Source organism: Neolamprologus brichardi, chromosome 4 (genome assembly GCF_056152115.1).
Source record: "Neolamprologus brichardi isolate AB-2024 chromosome 4, ASM5615211v1, whole genome shotgun sequence".
NCBI classification, from domain to species: Eukaryota; Metazoa; Chordata; class Actinopteri; order Cichliformes; family Cichlidae; genus Neolamprologus; species Neolamprologus brichardi.
Window position 1 is genome coordinate 6,260,282 of NC_142107.1, and position 10,739 is coordinate 6,271,020.

General features: G+C 41.2%; 1 protein-coding gene across 3 annotated transcripts in view; it reads right to left on the bottom strand.

Moving 5' to 3' along the window:
• epn2 (epsin 2) overlaps positions 1-6,390 on the bottom strand; it is a 25,032-nt gene extending 18,642 nt beyond the window's left edge. For all 3 annotated transcript variants that reach the window (XR_015718977.1, XM_006798059.3, XM_006798058.3), the window contains exon 1: positions 6,189-6,390. The gene's annotated coding sequence lies outside the window, so the exon portion shown is untranslated. The remainder of the gene's footprint in view (positions 1-6,188) is intronic.
• Between the last annotated feature and the right edge of the window lie 4,349 nt (positions 6,391-10,739).

Consider the following 10,739-nt stretch of genomic DNA (forward strand, 5'->3'; position numbering starts at 1 on the left):
TTGTTTTTTTTTTAACTTTATTTGCAAAGATTTTAATTAACAGTATTGGCAATCACTGAAATGGTTAATCCATCAGTGTGCACAAGCTCTTTAATCAAATTTTGATTTTTAATGCTAAAATATAAAATTATTGTTTTGGAATTTACTGTTTTTCAAAAGCAGAAAAAAATATTGAGGCATATTATTATTTTTTGATTAGGATGCCAAATTACAGCTGAGCAGAAAAAGCAGTAATTTCTGAGTTCTCAGAAAAGTCCAGGGTGCCGGCTTAAATTCTGGGTATAAAAACTTAAATTCAGTAACATTTCGTTTGTGAATTTTTTAAAAACATATATTTTTTTAACAACAGGTGGTCTAATAAGCACTGTATATATAAAGTAAGAGCTTTGCTTTTTTAATTCCCCAATATATTCAAGCACAATTCTCTAACAAGTCTGAGAATGAGACGCCTTTATCTTCACAGCATTAACAGTAAGAATGAGTTTCCACCCTCTGGTGGGTGGCAGGGGAGATAATCCATTTCCAGTCAGATGAATACCACAGAAGTGACTGATGACGCCTCAGTACTTGTTTCTAAAAGATCAGCAAAGCAGCCACTAATCACTTCCTGCCTGACACAGAGACAAGTATGGATAGTGGGCGGAGACTCACAGCGGCATAACGTACACACCCAAGTGCCATGTGAAAAACTCTTGACCGTGAAAACTCGCTTAAGTATGCAACACCTAAGGCTTACATAACACGTTTAGATCTGCTGCTGGTACTTGAAAAGAACAGCAAGCCCCCATTAACAGAGTTGTGCTTGGACTGCAAATGCAGTTATTACTGTTATCAGTAATAAACTGCAGTTTGGGATGTCGGTGCCCATTATTTTGCCTGCCTCGATGCCTTCTAGGCAAACCTATGATGACTTATCCTCTTCATTGATCAGAGCTCAATGCCAGGCGTGCACAGGCAAGCCCAACAAAGTTCTTTCATACACATAAGTGCAAGTCTGTGTGGACTTTATTAAGCACAAGAACGTGTTTTTTTCAATGTATGTAGAAGTTAAATACAGACAACTTGTGCATGCATTTGTTTCAGGGAGCTTCCTGTCTAGCAATGTCATGGAAAGACAGCTGGAGGGGACGGGGGTTAAGAAACGAGGATAAGAAAACAACTTGGCACATCCCATAAATTCACTTAACGCCAGTGAAACGTGATTCCTGTAGAGCATGACTCCGACACACACACACACACACAGACACATACACACACACACTCTGAACGTTCCCTCCTCACCCTCCTCCTCACTCTGCATCCGCATGAATACTGCTCAGACCTAATGACACATCTGCTGCTATAATCACCTATTCACCCGTAGCAGACAGGAGGAAGAGAGGAGAGTCTGTCTTGTCCATCCCACCCTCCTGCAACCCCCATTCACATCCCGGAACAAACCCCCCACCCCACCCCTGACACACAAGAGCCAGTAGATATCCCCAGCCTGCCTTCACTCAGTCCTTCTGTGCTTAGTTCACGCCAATCCCAAAAGAAGACTGCACACAAGACTTGTGTTTGTGTGCGTGTCTAAAGAAATATGTGTTCATGCTGACAGTGCAGGTTATATGTCAAAAATCATTAAGCATGTCATCATCCCATCAAACCGCCAGCACACAATGCGGGGTAGCAGTTTAAGCGTGAAATAATTGAGTCCAGGGTGTGCTTTTTAACTGCACCAGATGAACTCGAACACATCTGTCGCCGCCCATTCAGTCTCTTCCGTCTTTTCTTTCTGGCCTGTCTGTATCTGACTCACACACATTAAAGATGAGCTGTTAGTCCACCCTGTTCTCTATTTCAACACAAAGCCATTTATAATATATTTAAATATATGGTGTTTTAATATCGCCTGGTTTTTCATGCAACAATTGTCTAATCCTTGGTGATTTTCGCTTTTGGAAGACAAAGTAATAAATGAAGTAAATAAGTAAAAATACCCAGCGATCATTCCTTAGAATGCGACAGAAGGCAAAGGCAAAAGAGTGCTTGTGCCCTGCAGCCAAACAACAGACCAAATATGCATTTATTATGGCCATAGAGTTGGACTAATTTTGAAGGAGGAAGAGGAACAGAAATAACCCATTAAATACAGGCTGAGAAAAACACTAACCGCACTACCATCATAGTCAAATGGGACAAAGTGCCATTTACTGTTACATGAAAAGGTCAAAAGCAGAAAAAACAAAAAACAAATGAGGCCTTACTATGGAAAACACTTTTTTAAAAATCCAAATAAGATACCAGTGAACTGATGGACTAATATACACAGAACAGTTGTGATAAATTTCCCCCAAAAAATAAATAAATATGTGTATCGCCTGACAGGAATAACGATTGGTCTCGACAGCATGAACTAGCAGCAGTGATGTAGTAGCGCATCATGAGAAATTCCCTTTTTGAATTGCAAATCAAGTCACAGATACCTACAACTTTCTGTGAATTCCATCAACAGTATTTAATAATAATACTGTAATGCCGCTTACTTATAAAACCTTCCGGCTTTGACCAACTGTAAACAAACGACCTGCGCGCAATGAGTGTTCATCTTAAATAAAATAAAATAATTTGTCATGTATTTGACAATCTGTATCGCCAAACTACGAATATCTAAAGATACAGACGGGGAAAGAAACGTGTGACTGAGACATTAATCTCTGTGCACCAGAGGTCCATCATTACAAAAGCTTTAATCTTGGCTTGGCAGGAAATGCTCAGAAGTTGTTGCTGTGTCGGCAGTGCAGGAATGCGCAATATGTCGTTTCAGTATCAACATCATCAGCATGAAGTAAGACACATTAGGCTGAACACAACTACAACTTTCTTTCTCTTTGAGACCAAAGAGAAAAAAACTGCACCTTTCTGACTTTTCTGTGAATAAACTGAAAAGGAAGTTTGAGATAATTTGCCCACAACTAACGAGTCCTGTATATATTAGTTCGTCACTTGTTAGTGCACACAGCACACGCAAAGGACCAAAGAGTTACATCAATTCATTCATTTAGAACAGGCAGTCAGGGAACCTCCATAAGACAGGAGATCTTTTACACTCCAGTTTGTGGTGCAGGTCTCCCAAAACCACGTGACACTAGTAGCAGAAACATCCCAGCATGCCTTGCTCTATGAATGGGTCCATCTTCTCCCCGTGCACCAGTGTGCCCGCTCTCAACGGAAAGATTGCAACCCAGAGTGGGTGCGTCTCTTAAGCTCCTTCCTCCCCCGTTTAGGCAGACGATGAGTAATGGCCAAACACTACCCTTCAATTCCCACCGGGATGCCCATATCACAGACACTCATGCCACATGTCACAGCAACTCAAGGCAATTCCACTAGATGCACCACAGCACATTTCAGGAGCAGTTCTTTGGTCCACTAATGTAGCAAGACGATGGAAGTTAAACAATGGGTGGTGGACGAGGCAGGCAGGAAGTCAGTCATGGGTACGGCAAAGAGAGCAATTGGGCAATTTTTAAAATCATCCTACACTGTGTGCACACAAATTACTCCCGGTGCAGGATGAAGCAGAGGAGAACAGAACAAAATCATGGAGGAGATACAACATTATAGACCCAAGCCCAATCTGTTCCTGAGGTTAGAGTTCAGCTATAGCTTTCAACAAGCTTCTGTGCACTGCTATTATCTCTAGAGAGAAATCTACCCCGGACAAGGAAATAACCAAATAAGGGAACAATAATGATGTCCCCTTCATTACGGTTAGTTCACATCAAACGCAATGAGAAGTTCTACCTCATGTTGTTTGCATGAGGAAACCCATAAATGTTCACTCCTGCCCGGCAATAAGATATAGATGTGTATAGCTGACAGTTGGAATCAAGTTACAGAAATATAATTTCCTAACTTACCATAAAATCCTACATTTTCACTCACTTTTCTCCACGTGTTCTACCCCCCCCCCCCGCCCCCCTTTCTCTAAATAAAAGTGACATAGAAGCAAAGAGGCCCTGTAGCCCTCAAACAGCATCAATACACCTGTCCTTCATTTCTGATTCTCACTTTCACCTGAAGAAGAATCCACAATCTACAGGGCAATCCCGCTTGATGCGAACTTAATTTTTCAGCTTCATTCACATCACCCAGGGGCTTCACTACACCAGATTTCACAGAATCTGAATGTCATTGTGCATCAAGAGAGAACCCACTAAGGTATCTTCTCAAACCACATGTATAGGATTTAACTGTAAGAGGGTAAAAAATTAACCCTTGTTTTACAAAATCACCCCAATCATTAGATCAAAGAATGATTCATGTTTTTCAGCCAAACCTGTTCATATTGTCTGGTGAAGGTGAATGGGTTTTTCATGTCCTAAAAAATATCTGAATGAATATATCCCAAAGAAACACGTAGAACACTTGACTTAAGTGAGTCACCTTAGACCATAACAAGTTCAACTTATCTTGTGTGTGTTTTGGCAAAAGCTAGGTAAACTGTGATTAGCATTAAGGGCTCAGAAGCAGCGCATTGAGAACAGGTCCACCTTGTCACACAGAATGAGTAAAGCTGATCTCGAGATAGTAGGCTTGCACAACCGGGCGCCTGTGTGTGAATGTGACAAGACTATGTTTGTCTGTTCAGAATGACATTGTGTATAATAGGCTGTGTAATGGCATCTAGCCAGTTCCTTAACCATCCCTTTACAGTCTGGTACAACCAAGAGCAACATTCATAAGTAATTAATCACCATCTTCTCCTAGACACAAGGATTAAGCTCCCAAAAGCCAAACTCGCGTCAAATAAGCACTAACACTTGTTCAAACAGTACTAAAGTGGGTTTAAGTGAGCTATTATAACCGTGCACTCTGAGACAGTGAGACAGGAGGAGAGGCCACCATCTGATCGACGCATCACCCCACCTTTTGTCCTATCTTGCTAGCCGAGAGAGACAAAGCCAGCCAAGACAGGGACGGGAGGAGGATCGTGATGATGCATCTGTCACCCCCGTAACTGACTGACCATCCTGACAATAAAGGAAGCGCTGCCCCTCTTCTCAGGCCACATCAATACGGGTTCAGTGCAACTATGAAAAGAGAGGTTTTACTCAAACATCTTTGACTATGTTGAAAATAGAAAAGAAAACCTTGCCAGCATTAATGATCTAAAAACCAAACACTTTACTCGCTGCTTGTCGGAAACCAAGCGAGTAAACAGACAGCGCCCACGTCGTAACGAGACTCCCTAAAAATATCAATAAGTACGTTAAGTTTTGGACTGCTGAGTCACTGTAGTAAGCTCTCGTCTAGCCCTCGCCTCTATAACAGCACATGTGTTTCGGTAGAGAAAATAAAAATAATTTAAGTGGCTCTTTTTTTTTTTTTTTTAAATCACGGCGCCTCCTTGAACTGACGTGATTGATAGTTAGCACATAAGCTAAAGTAGCTTTAGCTAACATTCGTTTGGTGCTAGTAAACTACCTTAATGTTATTCATAATCCGTTCAGTCAAAAAATCCAGGTGATAGAGGTGAAATCAGTATATATATAAAATAGTGCGAGCTTACTCTAACATAGAATAGCGACCACACTTGCTACTAAGGGGTTTGCCGCTAACTACAGCTAGTTCAGTGCAAACTTGCGGCAAGTTCTAGTCCTTAGCATTGATTGAGTTAGCGGTGACTACACATTTCAGCTCACTGGAAAAGTACATAACCCGGAAAAGTTTGCTGTAGCTTAAAAATACACTGCAGCAATCACTTTTTCCACTTACAGATATTTGCACCCGAGACACCAACCACCGCCTAGCGTCAATTTACAAGACGATTTCAAATCCTGGTTTTGAGAAAAGTTGAATCAAAGCTAGCAGACCTTGTGTTAGAACAGCCAGTTCACACACCATCCCCTCCAGCACCCTACTAACAACACAACTGTTGATCACTCACCATCTAGATGTAACACAATTTACTATTTACCGGTTTTATGACCACCTCTATACTGTAACGCACAATCGTTCGCGTTAGCTTCATAAAGTACTTTCTATGTTAGGACAATCAACTAGCATGTAAAGCTAGTTAGCGATCCTTCAAGCTAGCATCCAAGACGGGAGCTCAGTGGAGACATCACCATAGCAAACTGGATTACAGGACACCCCAGAAAAACAAAACAACGCGACTGTGTTGAAAACCGAAGGTAACTTACCAGAATTTTTGAGAGGGATACTTTAGGTACTCGTGTCACTCCAAGTGGAGGTCAAACCAATAAACAAACGTAGCTAATTCCAAAAAGAGAAGGGGGAAACCGAGACAGGAGTACTTATTTGGGCGTTCAAGGAGCTTGTTGCGCCTCCGCCTAGCTATATGCTGCTAGTGCTAAGCCAGCTAAAGCCAGGACTACACGTATCTCCTCCTCCTACAGAACATGGCGGGCAGAGCAGGAGGTGGGGTGTAGGGGTTGGGGGTTGGCCGGGAAGGGTGTGACCAAGTGGGCTTGACTTGGCAGGGATAGAGACAGACCCTTCATCCCTCGTGAAAACCCTCGAGGGGGAAAAGGCGCGTCCCTGAGCAAGTGACTGTAAAGTGATAATTATAATTTTCAAGTTTTCACATGAACGATTTACAACATCGTGGACATGCGTGACTATAAGAATGGTTATATTAAAGTGCTGGACTACTTTTATTTTTTTTTGTGGAATAGCTTTTTTGTTTTACTAACCGAACAGTCCTCTCTGGTAAATCTAGTTTTGAGGAGCCATTTTCCAATTTCGTCAAAGAAAGTTAGCAGCCAAAAGGAAATAAACGGAGTATGCACAAGTACGTGCATGTCATAATTTGTCACTGCCAGGGATTGTCCGCTGCAGGTGTGTCATTACAAAGCGCAAACTTTGTTGGACAGCATTCCATCCCTCGAATTTTTTCCACCCCACAGTCTCTGCTCAACCGCGTTTTCTTTCACAGGTATTTAAATAGAGGGAGGGGGACAACACGTCACACGTCCCAGACACACGTGGCACAACACGCTTTATCTTTTTTTCAAACCGAGATCTATGAATAGACGCAGATGCCTTACTAAAAAGTGCGCAGTGAGCTATTAATAGAAGTGTAGGTTGTAGACGCAAAGTGTGTAAGTTAAAAATAGAAAGGGATCAAAATGTAACGAATCTGCAACGCTGACAAAAGCCAAACATCAGTATGACCGATGTGATGTCCTTTGGCTGTTTTTAGTGCTGTGCCATGCTGCAAATTTTGTTATACCAAATAAATACAGGGCCAGCATTCCCGATACCAATATCGGTATTTTTAACTTATAAGGACAGCTTATGTAGGGGAGATCGGTGTGTCATGACATTTAAAATTATCATCAATTTGCAAATTCTGAACACATTTTAATGACCACCAAATTACTGTGATGTTTTTCTTTTACTTTCTCAAAAAAAACACATCTTTTAGCTTTTTGTAACTGGGTTTTTTGGAGACCTAGAATGTAAATGCACCTGTCTCTAAAGCACTTTGTGTGCACTTTGGTTATTAAATGTGCTTTAGGCTATAAATAAAATAGACGTGACAGTCAACACAAAAAGTTTAAGACATTTTTTCATAGTACATCTGAGATTATTTTTCAGTTCTTAAATATAAGACACAGTTCAGTCAGATAGATAGTGAACTTTGGGGATAGAAATAAAGTATTGATCCTATCACGCTAGTATCGATCCAATACAGATGCCAGCATTGGTATCGATACTGTTGATATTTGAATCGAGCCACCCGGCTCTGCTTTCTAGTAAAGTGCTAAATCTGGCTGGGAGTGCCACCTTTAAAGTTCACTGATGCTTTTGTGTCCTCCTGCTGCATATTCAGTGGAAAGGATAAGCCAATTAAATGAAGGCCAAGCCAAGCTGATTGAGATGTTTTTGGCACTCGCTGCTCTCTGCTTGAGAGAGTGATAAAAAAAATAGACTCTTTGTGCAAACAGGTTTTTTAAATTGTGTAATTGGCCTGCTCTAAAGCTATTGCCTGAACAGAACAGAGCAAGTCAGAGTGCGAGAAAAACAAATTGTACTACACACTACTTACTAACTCAAGACCTTTAACAAGGAGACCTATGTTGGTGTTTTTAGAGTATTTCAAGTTGATGATTCATCTTACTAGACTGCCAACATCCACTATATAAAGCAAAGCCCCTCCTGATGGAGGTCTGCTAACAAGAGGATTGTGTACCAAAGAAGGTTTGGTACATGGCAAGAGGATATCTTGTCAAAGAGATATCTTTGTGTTACTCAAATATACATGATTTAATCCTCACCAGGTCTTAAAATTCATAAAGTACAACCTCATGACATATTATACCGTGCCATAAACTAAACTAAGCCAAAATGCAGAAGCTACCATGATTCAGTAGCTTGTAGAACCACCTTTAGCAGCAATAACATGAAGAAATGGTTTCCCTTGTGACTTTATCAGTCATCCACATTGTTGTGGAGGACTTTTGGCCCACTCTTCTTTACAATGTTCCTACAGTTCATTTAAAGATTGTTGGTTTTTGTGTATACACAGCTCTCTTAATGTCCCACTGTAACATTTTGATCTGTTTTAGGTTTTCGGTTTACTGCTGTCCTTGGGTATACTTTGGTATACCAAGGAGTTCATGGTCAAGTTAATGACTGCAAGGTCCTGCAACTGCATAATGAGCCCAAACCACGACCACTGACAGATGATACAAGGCATTTGTGTTGTTATGCTGTCTTTGAGGGGAGCTTGGAGGCGTGGTGGTTAGCGCTGTTGCCTCACTAGAAGGTCCTGGCTTCAATTCTAGTCTGAAACCTTCTTTAATGTTCTCTCCAAATAGTTCATCTTCACACAGGGAGTAAGGTTAATTGCTGATTCTAAACAAACCATAGATCAGAAAGTGAGTGTGAAAGATTGTCTGTCTCGATTTGTTAGCCCTGCCACAGACTGGCGACCTCAGCCACTGTAGAATGGACTTTCAAATTGTTTGGAAATGGCCTTAACTCTTGTCAGACTGGCGGGCAGTAACAAGCTCATAGCTGATGCCTTTTCTTCTCAGGACTGATGGCCACACACAGACCTGAGCACACCAGACCAGCAAACTGCCAAAACCTCTGCTTGTTATAGGCGTGCTCACACTTGGTGAGGATCAGTTAATGGAGTGCATTTGATTATCAGCATCTGGCTGCTACTCTCTGAATTCCTATGGAAGTAATAAGGGTTCACTTTTTTGCACACTGCTTCTGCATTTTGGCTCAGTTTTGGTTAAATAAATAATGACACGGTGTAATATGTCATGTGTTGTTGTTTATCCTGAGGTTGTTTTTACTGAAGTTTAAGACCATATTATTTTAAAACCTCATAATTGAAAGAGGATGTACTTTCTTAATCCATTTTAACCATGGCTGTATTTCTCCATAATCCAACACAAAAATGCAAAACCTTTGTGCAAAATAGGTGTAATTGTGGCAACTGTGGGAAATCCTTTGTTCTTCTGCAACAGGTATCAAAGAGAAGCTTGAAGGTGACATTCACGGTCGGGTGAGAAAGCTACCTCAAGCAGTTATTTTGCAAACAAACAACAAGAAAATGTCACCTTGGCATTTACTATCTCCTCTTATCAGCCAAACTTTGAAAGTTAAACTAAATTCTGATTGGTCAGTCTGTGCAAACAAAAAAGTGAAGTGTGCTATGTGTTGAGTATGTGCCCTTTTAAAGTACATGCAGGTCCAGTGTCAGCCAGTAGAGGTCAGGAGCGTCCCACTTTTAAAACAGTCAGAGAGTGTGTCTGTAATGTGAGCACAAACTAAACTTGGGAGGGCTGTCTAGAGCCCCCTGCAGACATGTGTGACCTTTAATATGTAATCACCATATGTGACCCCCTACAAAATCACCCTCCACAAAACAATCACCCTCATTCTCAACACTCATGCCCTATTAGAGACTCACTGGGCCATTAGCTTGTCTTGCACCATCCATGGTCAGATGCACTGACCCAGCATAGTTTTACTCATGCAGAATGAGTATTGCAGTTACTAACACATGATTCGTTGAGTCTAGATGCCACCATGCGTGACACATGAACAACAGTCAGGTGAAGCTCATGATGATCATTAGTTGTTAGCAGCTTACCATATCTTACACCATTATTATTTAACCGAGCGGCGTTTATCACACACCAGAAATTCAGCCACCAAATGCGGTAAATCTCAGTTACAAAGGCAAGCGGTCCATGTGAGTCATATTAATTTGAATTTTATTCAGCAGGATGTGCAAACACATGAGGTTCACCTAAGGAAGCTCAAGCATGAATATAACTGGTGCATCACTTTGAGAAGCCTGCAAAACTTATGTAACGTGGAGGGAAAGGAGGAAAGACTGGCAGGAGTCAGTTTTTGGCCTGAAGTAGCGCACTTGGTTCCAGATGGAGCCTAAATCAGCAGAAAGGGGGGGGGGGGGGGGGCAGAAAGCATGAAATAGGATAGCGTATAATTTTTGCCACTCCTGCCAGCTTATTAGCTAAATCTTTTCATATGCAAATGGTAGAGTGCTTGTGAGGAGCTCTTGTAGATTATACCTGGAGAAGGAAGGTAAGTGGAAGAAAAACAGCCCCAGCAGTTGTTATTTACACATTTTTAGCATAAAGAACTCACCTGATCAACTCCTCTACTGTGAGAGCAGACTTTTTTTCTTTTTAGTAAAAAAATAAACAAAAAAAACCCTTCATTATAAAGGCAACTTTTTAATC